The sequence below is a fragment of the Herpailurus yagouaroundi genome, unplaced genomic scaffold (genome assembly GCF_014898765.1).
Source record: "Herpailurus yagouaroundi ecotype Mexico unplaced genomic scaffold, PumYag 186, whole genome shotgun sequence".
Classification (NCBI taxonomy): domain Eukaryota; kingdom Metazoa; phylum Chordata; class Mammalia; order Carnivora; family Felidae; genus Herpailurus; species Herpailurus yagouaroundi.
This window is the reverse complement of record NW_024412417.1, coordinates 47087178-47100060: the sequence shown is the minus strand read 5'-3', so window position 1 is coordinate 47100060 and position 12883 is coordinate 47087178. Positions and strand designations below refer to the sequence as shown.

Here is a 12883-nt window from a genome sequence, read left to right as displayed (position 1 = left end):
CCACGGCCCGTGCCACTCCGGACTCCAGGAACGGTAGGGCGACTCTGCCTCTAACCCTGGACTCCACCCGGCCCGAGCTGGCCCCGCCCACGCAAGTCATGCCAACCTTAACTCTCCCTTTGGCTTCGAGTCCGGACACAAGCCGCCGGCAGCCTTTGTCCTACGTGCCGAGTGTCACGGGCTCTCCGCGAGTGAGTGCCCGAGCCACCTGGAGAGCCACTCTCCACTCGGCAGAAGTGACATGCCTGACGGAGGAGCCTGCTGGAGGTGCTGGGATTGGGCTCATCGCCGGCGTTCCAAGCAGTCACACGCGGCACGGCCTCTGTCATGTTCCCGAGCCGCTTCTGAGGACAGGGACAGGGCTGTCACCTGTCCCTCAAGACCCTGATGCCTCATAAAGCCACAAGACACCTCCCCCTCATGGGCACACAGAGCGGCACTGTCGAACCTTCTCTCCTTCTGATCAAAGGTGACACATCATCTCTCACCTAAATGACAGGTGGCTTGTTGTCACTTTGGCTTTCAGTTTCACTCCCGAGGAGGGACACGGCCATGGTCTGGAGGGGAGGCAAGAGCAGGGTCCCCCCAAGCCAGGACCGATTCCCCGCCACTTGCCTGAGTTAGAAAGGCAGCTTCTGAACGAAAACCAGAGAGGAGCTCAGATCACATTTCAGGAAAGGCTCAGAAGGGGCCCGAGTCCTCTGGGCCGCCTCCCTGACACAGATGGGAGGAAAGGAGGGCCGGCAGCCAGGGGGGGACGGGGGCGGCACAGATGCCCACCTGCACCGGCAAGGCTCCGAGCCTGTCCATCCTGTGGCGTGGGCAGCCGGACGAGGGGCCCTCGATGCCGATGAAGCAGGTAATCAAGGGCCGACCCGCCCCGTGGCCGCCCCCAGGCTGCACAGAGATCAGTCGGCTCCCCTGGGGAGAAAGCAGCCAGGAGAGGGTGCACGTCAGGGAATTTGCATCAGAAAGAGATGAACAGAAAGCTGGCTGTCAGCTTTCTCCACACCAGAAGAATTGTTTGTCCCAGAGGAAGGACGGAATGTAGCAGAAGCAAATTTCAAACACGAGTATGAGAGATTGCAATCGTCCAGGAAATGTGTGGAAGGCAGGGCGTTTTTCGTGGCAAGCTGACCTTCCTGGGGGCTGCCCCCACCTCACAGGCAAAGCCCGGGGGCCACCTCGGCCGCCCACCGCCCAGCCCACCCTCCCAGGGCCGAGCTGGCTGTGTGGCCAGATGCTGTGGCTCCCTGACCCCGTGGGGCCATGTGAGCTCATGGATGGCTCTGCCACGAGCTCACCTGAGCAGCCCTACCTGGTCCCGAGGGCTCCCGAGGGCCTTTGCGTCCTCACCCGGTGACGGTCATATACTCGGTACACGGGAGGACCGCTCAGAGTGACCACCGCCTCTGTGCCAGGTGTCCTGCATCAAGGCCTCGTTTAACGAACCCTGACTGAGCGCCCACTGTGTGCCAGGTGCCCGTCCAGGTCGTGGAGACCCCGCCCTCCACGGAGCTGAGGCACGTGTGGTACATGAGAGGGCGCTGAGGGCTCTGGTGATAAAAGTAGGGAGGGGTGCAGGAGAATGGGGAGAGCAGGGCAGGCGTCTCAGCCCGGGGTCCCGCGCTAGCTATCCCTGGCCATCGCGAGCAGCCGTCAAGTGTCGCGGATGAAGCACATGAATCCTCTCACACCGTCTGTGGTCTGGAGCTGGCAGAGCTCGGCCGGGGCCTCCGCTCAGGGTCCCCACAGGCTGCCGTCAAGGTCGGGGGCAGAGGTCTCATCCGGGGCTCAACCGGGGAAGGATCCACGTCGCCTTCAGCGGGTGGTTGGAAGGTTTCAGCTGCTCAGGTCTGTTCAGCTGAGCGCCTCCTTCCTCGCTAACCAGTGCGGGGGCCGCCCTCTGCCCTGTGCAGGACGGCAATGACTGTAAGGTTCCCTCTCTTGGAGTGTGTGTGGCAAGCGGACGAGGGTCCAACACTGGGTTCCTGAGGCCTGCGCACGGACCCGGAGCTAGGCCAAATCAGATGCTTTAGGGAAGGTGGCACTCCTTGAAGGCCAGCAGTGGGGCGGATGTGAAGGCGGGGGCAGAGCAAGCCCAGGGCGTGAGGTCAGGGGACAGGGCGAGTGATGCCTGATGCCTGGGGACAAAGTCAACAAGGCAGTTGATGGTCCCAACCGGAGCCCCCCGAGGTGGGCCTGGCCGAGTGGGTGGAGGCCCCACACGTGGTGGAGACAGAAGGGGCAAAACGAGAGAGTCTGGGGCCACTCGAGGTCCGTGCCAGGAGCAGAGGGAGAACCCCCAAGGGGGCAGAGGTCAGTCATGAGGTCTGTAGGGAGGAAATGTCCTGGGAGAGCCCTGGTGTGGCCTCAAAGAACAGTTGTCTGAGGCACGACTCTAGCATCTGATGTTGCACGGTTAATTTCTGGCGCAAAAATTAACCAAGCAACTGCTGGCCCTCAGGGGCGGTTCAGAACCCCAGACACCATGGTCAAGGTCATTTCCAAAAAGTCAAGGATCTTCTGTGGTTCCCTGACTTTGTGCTTCTATGAGGCTGGTATTAGGGGCAGAGGTATGTCCAGAATCTACCCGGGCCCCTCCTGGCGTCCCCTGCTGTCTGCATGGCACGGTTGGGGGTGGTCTCCCCTGAAGGCCCCGTCCTCTTACTGCCCACCCCACCCCCACGCGCCCCCAGCCTAGCGAGGTACGATCACTCTGCTCCAGCCCCTATGTCCTTCCCACTCCACCACCACCTGCCCTGCTCAGAGCCCTCCCGCCTCCCCCCTCCCACTGGGGCTGGCCGTGTCCATACACAGAGGCTGGCCGTGCTGACCCCTGGGGAAGGGCCCGGGCAGAGCTGCCTTCCTCACCAGTTGGCCACGTTCCCTGGGTTGGCTTTTGGTCCTCTGTGGGCCATGGCCAGTCGAGTCTGGCCCCCCTGGGAACCCACATACTTTTCCCAAATCACAAAATTCTCCCATGGAAGTCTGTTCCCCGAGGACAAGAGGGGTGTATGTAGTGATGGCCCCTGGTGTCATATCACCCAATGTCACCCGCCAGCCCCATGATCTGGTGGCGGCTCCAGCCTGTCTGGCTGTCCATTTCCCTTGGGCCCTGGGTTCAGAACTGAGCCCGCTCAGCAGGGGCTAGGAGGGGGGCTAGAAGGGGGGACTAGGAGGGGGGTTAGAGGGGGGTTATAAGGGGAGCTAGAGGGGGGCTAGAGGGGGGTTAGATGGGGGGCTAGAAGGGGGATTAGAAGGGGGGAGTTAGAAGGGGGGTTAGAAGGGAGACTAGAAGGAGAGTTGGAAGGGGGGGCTAGAAAGAGGGTAGAAACGGGGCTAGAGGGGGGTTAGAAGGGGGACTAGAAAGGGAGTTGGAAGGGGGGCTAGAGGGGGGGTGGAAGGGGAGGCTAGAAAGGGGGCTAGAAGGGGGGCTAGAGGGGGGCTAGAGGGGGAGCTAGAGAGCGTGCTAGAAGAGGGCATCTTGCTCTGGGACCAGACTCCTCTAACCCAACCACCCCTCAGGATCCCCTGGCCCTTGCCTGACCTCCCAGCCCACGCACCAGAGTGGGCACCCCGTGGAAAACAAGGACCTCGTCCTTGCCCGCGCCCCTCAGTTCCAGGCGGGCCTCGTGCGTCTCTGCTGGGATGACAGACCTGGCAGAGGTTCAGGGGCCGCCGGGCCTGACTCTGCGTACAGAGGAGAAACTGAGGCCCAGGGAGAAGGAACGCCGAGCAGGCCTGGCCGTGCTGCCCCTGGGGAGCCGGACGGGCCTGCAGGAGCACAGAGGGGCAGGGCCTGGGGCCCGAGGGCCGCTTTCCCATCGCCGGCTCCAGACGGCCCGGCCGGCTGGCGGGGTGAGGCTGGGCAAGCATATGCCCGCCACGGCGTGCGACAGCTGTCAGCCATGCAGAGATCTGGCAGAGCCAGGCCTGGGGGCGTGGGAGCCACAGACAGTTGCCATTTATGCTTGGAAATTGGAGACGAGCTCCTGCCGGAGGCCCCCAGGGCGGCAGGGGCGGGGTGGGGGTGACAACTGCCTGTTCGCACTCCCCAGGGGACACCGGGGACACCGCCACGCCTGCAGCCAGGATGTGCTCTGTCCTTGTTCGGGGAACGTGGGCGGCCCTGAGGGTCGGGCTCCCTGGTGTCCAACAGAGGTGGAGGGTGACAGTCGGCAAGGAGGGCGCCCCAGAGAGGTGGGCGTCGGCGGGCCATGACGGGTGGGCATCCAAGTGGTGGCCAGGGAGGGGCTGAGACGGCAGGTTCTTGAGCAGGGGGGTGGAGAGACGGCTGAGCCGGGTGTCCGGCCCAGGTGCTGGGTCCAGCTCTGTCCCCAGGCCGTGTGCCGGGCAACCAGCCAAGCCAGCATCTGGCGGTCAGCGGCCGACTGTGGCCTCCCGCCCAGCCCTGGGGCCTGTGCTTCACTCCTCCCTCCGGGCGCCTTCACACCCTCCTCTCAGAGCCAGGGCCTCACCGGGGAAGGAGGAACTCTGTCTTCCACTTTTCAGGTGACCCGTCAGAGGCCCGGAGGGTCCAGGGGCTGTATCCAGGGACGCACAACAAGAGGCTTGTCCCTGGGGCCGGAAGCACGGCCTCCTGACCCACATCCCTCCTGACGTGGGGAAGGGCCAGGCTCTCTGTGGTCGGCGCTCTCGAGGCACTGAGCTGCCCTGTGACCCCAACACAGGGACAGCAGGGCTTCCTGGTGACTGGACACAGGGAGACTTGGCTTAGATGTGAGCCTTGCCTCTTGCTCTGTGACCCTGAGGGGCTCCCGCGTTTGGGAGCTCAGCTCTGCCACCGTCATCAAGGGAACCGAGGTGACCTTCCTTCCGGCAGGACACCCAGGACACAGGAGGCTGCGCTCGAGGGGCTCAGGAGCCGAGGGCCCTGTCCTTCCCAGGGTGCTCCTGGGTAACTGAGGTGGGGCAGAGGACATGAGGTGGCCCGGCCGAGCCCACCCCTGCTGCTCCCTGGAGCCCGAGAGCCTCAGAGGAGACATGGAGCCTTGGCCCCGTGTGGGCACTCATCGCACCCAGTGTGACCTCGCGAATTCTGTCTCCTGGTCCCGTGTCCCAGCGGGGGAGCCCTCCTGGAGGTCTGCGCCGGCCCGCGAGCCAGCCACGCTCAGGAGGCAGGGGCCTGGCCCCATGTGCACAGAGGGAGATATGGTCACGAATGCCAAGAGCACCAGAAGCTGCAAAAAGCAAGGAGTGTCCCCTCCCTGGGGCCTCCGGGGAGGGTGCTCCTGCTGTGCCTGGGCTTTGGACATCTGACCTTGTCACCTAGAAATATGAGAAAATAGTTGGGTCATTTGAAGCCACCGGGTTTGTGCGAATTTGTCACAGCGACCACAGGAAATGAATACAGTCTCAGAGAGAGAGACCATGGTGTTGGCAGAAACCGGGACCCCCGGGCAGCTTGAGTCAGAAGAAGACTAGATGTCCTGGCTCAGATGTCAGGCACCCGCAAGACGCTGACCTGGGGTGGGGTGGCCGGGGATGGGATTTCCATCAGGAATCGCTCAGTATCCCCTCAGAGGGCTAGGGAGCACAGATGCGCCCAGGGTCGCACAGGCTTCTGGGTCCAGCCCATCCTCCTGTGCTCCTGGGTCCTACGCAGAGCAAACGGCTGCTGGTTAGGACGCCCGGGGAGCAGGGAGCAGGGGCTGCGGTTGGCAATGTCCGAGGTCTGCGGCTTTGCAGGGCAGAGACTGGAGTGGGGCCCGCTCACCAGGGAGATTCCCAAGCGGGACCAGGGCATCTGGGATCACTTGGTACAGCCCATTCAGAACCTTGCCCATAGTGCTCTGGGGGGTGGGGGCGGTGGGCGATCAGCTTCCCTGTTCTTATTTTATGAGAACCCGGGAGAGTTGGGGCAGATGTTGATGATGGTGTTATAGTAGGATGAGCACCGTGGTTCTCATGATGATGACGGCATTGATGGTGTGGACGGTGGTGTTGATGGTCGCCCCCAAGTCCCCTACACACACATCTCTGTCGCACCAGTGAGGGATCCCGGTCCCTCGCAAGTCTGCCCTCACACTCTGTGCTCACTCCTCCACCCGAGCTTCTGAGAACTGTGCGTGAATGCATCACTTCATTTGAGGGGGTCACAATTTATTCACTGACTTAAGGTGTTGCAACCAAGGCAAAGCTCAGAAATCAGCCCAGCCACTCTCTCATTTTCGCAGTGAGGGACAGGCTTGACCTGGTCACACGGCCAAGTGGGGCCCCAACAAGGACAGCGCTGTGACCCCAGCCAGCACCATTCCCAGTGTTTCTGCTGCTGCTGCAGCGGCTGGGGTGGGCCAAGGGGACACGAGCCCCTTCACGGTGCGTTTCTCAGAGGCCAGGGGAGCAGGAGGAGAGGGTGCCAACCTCAGGCTTGAGGTCAGTCTCTGGGGTAACAGCGTTCTGTATGTGAGCGATGCCTCCATGCAGACCCTCTCCTGGATGGGCATTCTCCCTGGAGCCCCAGGACAGAAAAGCAAGCTGGCCCGGGATGATGTGCTCCTGGGGAGGCGAGAGCTGAAGGGTCAGGGGGACCCCGTCCTGCAGGAGACGGGAGCTGCGGACGTCAAACCACGGCTGTGTGCCGACGGTGTGCCCTGGGCCAGCGCCCTGGGCCCGGCCTCACGGCTCCCTCGGGTGAGCAGCGGGCCTAGGGCTGAGAACAGAGCAATCCCTGCTTCGGGAGGGCCTGGGGGACCGGGGGGGGAGGGGCAGGTGCCACAGGGCATTTGTCGTGAGGACTCAGAGCAAGAATGGACAGAGGAGAGGGCCGGTGTCAGGGATACCCAGGGGACAGTGAGGCTGGAGAGGGTGGCCTGGTGGGGAGGGGACAGAGCAAAGGAGACAGACGTTGTAGACCGGATGGAAAGCACACAGGAGGCATCTGGGGTAACACGGATTCTGAGTTTGTGGCACTAAGCAAGCAGGGAAGGAGCTGGGAGGAGGAGCGGGCTTGAGGCAGGGTGGGGGATAATGAACTCGGCTTTGGAGCCAGCTGGGATGGGAGCAATTAATCCACACAGAGAGGGAGGGCGCCTGCTTTGCTGGCTCAGTACCTGCGTTGCTTACTCTGAATGTCCCCCTAATCGGCTTAGAGATTTATGCAAATCCGGGTGTGCAGGAGCCCTGATTGGGTTGCGGAGGAATTGTCCGGGCCCCCCATGCTCGGCTTCTCCTCAGCACCCTGGCTCTGAGCTCCTGCTCCCTGATGAAATCCCCCAGCTAGAATGGGGGTTTTAAACATAATTACGGCTAGAACCAAAGGGGATTTCCACAGGAAAAGGGGCACAGGCCCAGAGGCCAGGCCACCCTGGGCCAGAGCGAGAGGCAGGGGTTGCTCTCGGAGCGAGGGACACGGGTAAAGCAGGGAGGTCGAGAGCCCCGGCCCGCCGCTGAGACTGAGCCCTGACCCCAAGCACACACTGAGCCCAAGCCCCAGAATCCTTGCCACAGACTGAGCCCTGGTCATGACCACACGTGGACCCCTGACCCTGGTCACTCTCTGAGCCCTGACTCTAGTCCCATGCTGAACCTTGTCCCCGGCCACATGCTGAGCCCTGACCTTGATCACACACTAAGCTCTGGTCCTCCAAAACAAGAACGTTGTCACGGAAGCCACCGTCCCCCCTGGTCTGGGCATCCTGTGGTCCTCTGGTTTTGTGCTGCTTATGAGTGGGAGGTCATACCGCCATTCGAATGGATGAGTCCGGGTGTCTCCGATCTAGACAATAAGCCAGGAGGACCAGGCTCCGTGTTCACCCTGCTCACAGGACCTCCCAAGGGTCTGGCGCCCTTTCAATACAAGTTTGTGGAGGGAACGAATGAGCGAATGGATCGATCATACCCAAGACTGGATTCTTTCGGTAAGGAGGAAGCTTTGTCGGATGAGAGAGGAAGTAAATGCTCTCCTTGAGCATCCAGAACATAGAGGTAAGGTTGGGGGGTGGGAGGCGTGCGTGGGGGCAGTTATGCTAAAGTCAAAGAAGTGTTTCCTGACAAATGAGCCTATGCCCAGTCAATGAAGTTACACCCGCTGTGCGTGTGTGTGCAACGTGTGCCTGTGTGTGTTGGGCGTGTGTGCATGCAGGCATGTGTACGTCTGTGTGTGCACATGTGTGTGTCTGTCTCTGTGTGGGCGGTGTGTGTGTGATGCTGTTGGGGCTAGCAGCCAGGCACAGCAGAGTAGGGAAGAGCCCGGGGGGTGCGGGGGCGGGGGTGGGTCCGGAGGGCTGACTCTGCAGGAGGCCGGGAGGGAGGGGATAGTTCCCTACACGCTGAGCCGGACTTTGAGGGGACGTCACCCTGGATCCTTCTTCTCCTGGGAGGGCATCTGAGCCTGACTCCCCACGAAGGGTCCACACAGGTCACAGGTTCAGAGCACTAGAATCTTTGGCTCCAAAGAAGCTACGGAGGCCTGGGGGCACTTGGTCATTCACATGCTGGGCAGGTGATGTCCTGACCCCTCCTCTCTCGGCAGCTGGGAGAATGTGAGCCTAGGGCTCTATTTCTCCGCTGGTAAGAAATCAGTCAACACTCAGGGCGTAAATCTTAGAAAATGTTGTAAGCATAAGTGAAAGCATAGCAGTGACTCATAGTCCGTTCCAACTCAGAGTTAATATTTTAGGCTGCCCCGTGTGGCTGTGCGTGTTGTTCACTGCACAAAGGGGCTGGGGGAGGAAGCAGTATCAGCCTGTGCTGCCATCGGAGGTCATGGGGTGGCTGTTTGCAGTTTCCAGGAAGATGCCACATGGGGTCTTTGACTTCATCCTTCCAGACTGTCTCCAACCATAACATCCTGTAGATAAAATATGCACACCTCCGTGAGGCTGTGTGCAAATGTAGAGGACCGTGTGCACACTGGCGCCGGTCGCCGCCCTTTCTCGTTTCAGGTCGGCATCTTCCTGCGTAGACGCCCCCCAGAGTGCTCACCCGTCCCCCACTCTCAGACACCGCATGGCGTCCAGGTGCCCGTTCCGGTGACTTCTGTCTCCTCTGCACACGAGTGTTTTCACCTTCCTTGCTGTTGCACGGGCTGATGCCTGGACACATAACCACGGGATGCCAGGCATGGGATATTAGGGCCAGTGACATGGGCCGCTGGGTCACCAGCGCATAGGACAGTGGGGCCGTTGAGTCTGGAATCTATAGGGCTGGGTGGCAGGCTGGAAACTCAGGTAGGGTTTCTGTGACAGCCTTGAGATCAAGCTCCTTCTCCAGGAGACTTCCTTTCCGTTCTTAGGGCCATCTCCTGATTAGATGAGGCCCACCATGTCATGGAGGGCAATCTGCTTCACTGAAATCCACCACTTGTGGATCTATTCGTACCTAGAGGACGTCTTCACAGCAATGTTGAGACTGGTATTCAACCAAACGTCTGGGCCCCACAGTCCAGGCCAGTTCACACAGCAGTGACCGCTGCAGTCACTTTGAGGGGCATTTATTAGCAGCCTACACACACACAGATGTTAGTCTTGACTTATCCTCGCCCGAACTGAGTGTCAGGAATTTACCACTTTAATATTGGTAGCAACACCTCACGTAAAAGCGCATGCATTTGGTTAGTGGAGAATCTGAGCTTCTTTGCACATATTTCTAGCTCATGAGACATTTGAAAGAGCCCAGCAGGGTGGGACTGCCACGGGGTCTGGGGACTCGAGAGAAGGAGACTGTGGGAGGGACAGGCAGACACGGGTGCGGGTGGCACCCTCCGGTGTGTGTGACGTTGCGGGGACCCGAGGGTGCGGTCAGAGCGCGGGCGGTGTCTGCCCATCACCCTTCCGGGTCCAGCACGACCCTGGGGGCCCAGCAGCCCTGCACTTCTGTGAAGTCCAGGCCACTTAGGAGCCAGCTCCGAGCTTTGGTCTTGCCGGGCTGGTGGGGGCAGAGAGATGCATGGGGCCCAGTGCCAACCGCGGGCTCCATAAACCGGCCTCGCTTTCGCTGTTTCATTGTTGCTGCCTCTGAGGAGGGATAGGACAGCTGCCCAGTGCCCAGCACGTAGTGGGGGCTCGGTTCCCTCTCCCTCCCCCTTCGTGTCACAGCTCAATTTGCTGTTAGGCCGGTTGAAGGAATTGGGTCAGTTCCTATAATATCTTCTCACTGATTCCGATCATTCAGGCAATTGCGACATCATTAACCCAGATCATCACATTCTTTGATCAGCTGCCGAGAATAGTGACACTCCAGGCATTCAGCAGGGAGCCCGGCCACAAAGTGACAGTGATCTGGCATTTGCCAAAAGCCCACTGGAGACACTTGGCATTTGAGGGACAGACGGTCCAAGGCACGTGCTGACTCCACATTTGTCCGGGTTGCTCTGTTTTCCGTATTTGCGTTCGCCCTGAAATCAGCCTCCCGGTTCCTGTGCCTGGTCCAGATCACTGTGTGCACGTGCACGTGTGAATGTGTGCATGCGTGTGTGCAAGCGTGTGTGTGAGAGAGAGACAGAGGGACAGAGAGAGAGAGAGAGAAACTGTTTTAGCTCCTTTAAATAACAATAAGCTTCTCGTGGAGCAACAGGACAGGTTCCAGAAGCCACGGGAGTCCCTGCGGTCCCTGTCATCGACACGACGCGGGACCTTGGAGAGTCCTTGGCACGTCCGCGCTCCGGTGCTCCCTTCTGGAAACTGGGCTCCGGGGCTTCGTGTGCAGGGTGTTGTCGGGACAAGATCCAGTGCGATGAAGGCGCTCGGCAGAGAGCAGGTGTTCCAAACACATTCGCTGTGGTCTTTCTTGTCTGCCCTTCGTTTCTCTTCACGATTTCGCTTATTCGCAATTCCGCACGTCACCCGTGCGCAACTCGAAGCTTCTGGATGGCGCTCCAGATGCGGTGGCCTCGGCCTCACTCCCCGCTCTCGGGGTCCCTGCCCGAGCGCTAACGGACTCCCGCCGTTAGAAGTGAGCGTCTGTGTCCTCGTATTGGCACGCCTGGCACCGTGCGGCTCCCTCCCGCGGACCCCGGGGCCGGCCCATTTCTGTCGGAACCGCTGCTGGTGCCCCAGAAAAGCCGGGCGGGGCGCACGTAGGTTCCTGCTAACCTGTGTGGTTCTGGCCACGCTGCAGGTGGCCCCTGCCCGCACCTCCGGGACGCTCGTGGGGGCTCCTCTAGGGCTGGCGCTGAGCTGTGTCGCCAGGGCCCCGTGGGCCCACGGCCGGTGTGGCAGCTGCCGCCAGCCTGCCCTCCAACGTCCTCATCGCCATTCCCGTTGCCTGGAGGGTGACGCCGGGTCCATTGAGAGCATCACTGCCCCGCAACACCCACCTGGCATCCAGCAAGTATTTGTAGAATGAGCGACGGAACGAAGAGATGGGCGAGTGAACGGCTTCGCCTTTCTTTCCACGGTGGCGCAGTCGACACCCGCGTGGCCTAAGACGTATCCCCACACGCGTCCACGCTGCCCAGCAGGGCCGGCCCGGTGACGATGTGGATCTGAAGAAAGGAGGGTTTATGTTGCACACCTGAAAGTCAGCGGACATTGTGCGTTCATTCTGTTTCAATTAAAAAATCATGAAGACCCTTACTGCTCGGTAAACGTTGTGAAACCTGACACGGGTCGTGTTTACATCCCCAGATCCAGACGTGACACGCGGCGCTGATGACGGGGTCCCGGGGTCAGGTTAAAGCAGCGGAACACGCACGCTCTCTCCAGAATGCTTCCTTCCCGGGGCTGTGACTTAACACTCTGTCCCCAGCTTTTATAGAGGAACATAATAAGAAAGATACATCTGAAGGCTGTCCCTCTATCTTTTACGAAAATGTAATCGAAAACCCATCTGTGCTGCTGGCCAGAACTTATGGGAGGCCCACGGCATAAACTCCTCCTAGCTGTTTTGTCCTAGATGTGTGTGCAGGATGCACGGAGGCAGAGGAGCACTGGCCTCACGCCCCGGGGCCAGCCCTGGCGGCTGGGTCACCCTGGACTGGCCCGTCTTCCAGAGGTGGGGGAGGGGCTGGCTGTGGGGGTCCCCACGCCAGACGAGATTGGTGTGGAGGACGCAGTCTGAGCAGTAACCCCGTGCTGAAGGAAGGAAAGGGTTGAGGTCATGTCACATTGTTTGAATATCACCCATTGTGGCCTCTCGGAGGCGTTTGTTGTCCCATCACTTAGAGAATCTGCTAACTTTGACGACGACGAGGCCGGAAGCACCCTCTCGTGTAACCCGGACCAGGCTCTGGGGTCTCGTCATTTCCTGAGTGTCCGGGGCGGGGTGGGGGGGAGGTGGCGGGTAGTGATGGGCAGCCCTCGACCCTGTTTTGGGGTCAGCGCCAGCCTGGCCCCACTCTGGTTCCTGGGCCAGCCCGGTCGGATGTGAACGGGCTGGGCAGTGACCGAGGAGAGAAGGGCGGGAACAGAGGCCTCGGGGGTCTGTGACGTGGCCTTATTCGGAAAAAGTGTCCTTGCAGATAGAATGACGTTCAGGGTCTTCGCGTGAGATCACTCTGGGTTACTCAGGGGGCCTAACCCAATGGCAAGTGTCCTTCTAGGCAGCAGAAGAGGGGAGGGCTCAGGGAGAAGGGCAGCCCTGTGGATGTGGAGGGGGCTGGAGGGACACAGCCACAAGCCCGGGGACCCCGGAGCCCCAGAAGCTGGAAGAGGAAACGCCCCTCCCCAGACCTGGATTGCAGACCCTGGCCCGCACGACGGTGGCACAGTCCATTCCCGTTGTTGTCAGCCCCCCGTGTGTGCTCCGTGTTCTGGTCACTAACCCAGGGCGCAGACGGGCCCTGGCAGTTCTTGGCTGGGAATCCGCGTGGAGTCTGCAGGAGAGGCCAGCCGCGGTGCCGGGGAGCCCCCTGAGCAAGTCTGAGCTGGCGTGGGCAGAGGGACAGGCCAGGCCAGGGAGGGCACAGGGAGTGGAGGGG

At 60.9% G+C, this 12883-nt stretch overlaps 1 long non-coding RNA gene across 1 annotated transcript; it reads left to right on the top strand.

Annotated features, from left to right (window-relative positions):
* Positions 1 to 6569: 6569 nt before the first annotated feature.
* Positions 6570 to 11540, top strand: LOC121043051 (uncharacterized). The gene is made up of 2 exons (XR_005796666.1): positions 6570 to 7950; positions 8910 to 11540. It is a non-coding gene; the product is annotated as an uncharacterized LOC121043051 (long non-coding RNA).
* The last annotated feature ends 1343 nt before the right edge of the window (positions 11541 to 12883 follow it).